Here is a 1,770-nt window from a genome sequence, read left to right on the forward strand (position 1 = left end):
AATAGTTTGGAACCTGGAATGGAAGATTATGTTATTAACTTATGTTCTGTTGGGAACACCAAACTGATCTCAAGGTCTTTCTCTTCTACCAGCTCTGGCTTTCTGGACATGTGCTTTTCTGTTAGAGAAACCTTGAGGACTAATCCAGTCTTGCAGTTCTAAAACCATTGTTCATGTAAGTTGATGTTTCTCTCCTTCTTCGAATATGTGTATTTTTTTAGATCATTTGAGTATTTTCATTAATTTTTCTAAAGTTTACTACCCAAAGAGGTTCCTGAGATAACCTGCCTCCCAGCTTTTGTTCTAGTGAAATGTGATACATAATTACCCAGCATCCTCTCAGTGTGCCTCAGTCTAAACTAACTAGTGTTGGTGTCGCTGTCACACAAAGCTGGGTGTCAGATGAGCTGCAGGGCAGTGCAGCCGGGCAGTAAGGTAAGCTGTCTAGCCTTTAACCCTTCCTCCTTGGTTAAGGAAATGACCAACCAGTACAGTGTTCTCTTCAGACAAGAGCACACCCATGATGATGCCATCTGATCAGTTGCCTGAGGGTCAAACAAAGAAGACTCTGAGACAGTGGTCACAGGATCCCTGGATGACCAAGTGAAGGTCTGGAAATGGCGTGATGAGAAGCTGGACCTACAGTGGAATCTGGAGAGCCATCAGCTGAGTGTGTTGTTTGTAGACTTCAGCCACACCCTCCCTATTGCTGCATCCCATTCTCCTGATGCTCATATTCTTCTCTGGCAGTTGGAAAAGAGCGAATAAATAAAGTCTGTAGATGCAGAACCTGTGGATGCATGGACTTTGGCCTTTTCTCCCGATTCCCAGTATCTGGCCACAAGAACTCATGTGGGGAAAGTGAACGTTTTTGATGCGGAAAGTGGGAAAAAGGAGTGTTCTTTGGACACAAGAGGAAAATTCATTCTTAGTATTGCATATTGTCCTGATAGGAAGTTTCTGGCCAGTAGAGCCATAGGTGGAATCATCAGTATTTTTGATATCACAACTGGGAAACTTCTGCATGTGCTAGAAGGTCATGATATGCCCATTCGCTCCTTGAGTTTTTCCCTGGAGTCACAGATCCTTGTAACTGCTTTGGATGATGGCTCTGTCAAGATCTGTGACCAACAACATGCCTGCTTGGCTGGCACATTGAGTGTCCATGCATCCTGGGTGCTGACCGTTGCTTTTTTGTCCTGGTGACACACACTTGGTTTCCAGTTGATCTGACAAAAGTGTGAAAGTTTGGGGTGTTGGAATGAGGACTTGTGTTTATACCTTCTTTGATCATCAGGATAAAGTCTGGGGAGTAAAATACAATGGAAATGGCTCAAAAATTGTGTCTGTTAGAGAAACGACTAGGAAATTCACGTCTATGATTGTCTGATTTAAAGGTCAAAGTCTTCCAGACTAATGCTGCAAGGAGAATGTATAGATTGAGCATGACATCCCTTACCTTTCTGGCTTGTTTAAAAGAAATTGCATTTATTTTAGCAAAAACTTTTGTAGATACATATAAATCTCTTCCTGTTTTATTGTAAATGCCATTCATACTTTAACATAAAGTGTTCTTAATGCAAAAAAAAAAAAACTAGTGTTAATGTTATTACTAAGAAATTACCCAACATGTCTTACATGCCCATTCTTCTATCAAGGGCAGTGTTGAAGGAGTGAATGAGATAAGTCCATTAAAGATTTGTTATATGAGTCAGGTCTGGATTTTGTTTGAGATGGAGACAAAATTTTGTTTGGTTGTATTTGACTGCT

The 1,770-nt window shown here is 41.0% G+C and overlaps 1 pseudogene; it reads left to right on the forward strand.

Moving 5' to 3' along the window:
• LOC102176724 lies at window positions 302-1,395 on the forward strand (annotated as a pseudogene).

Source organism: Capra hircus, chromosome 18 (genome assembly GCF_001704415.2).
Source record: "Capra hircus breed San Clemente chromosome 18, ASM170441v1, whole genome shotgun sequence".
Lineage (NCBI taxonomy): Eukaryota > Metazoa > Chordata > Mammalia > Artiodactyla > Bovidae > Capra > Capra hircus.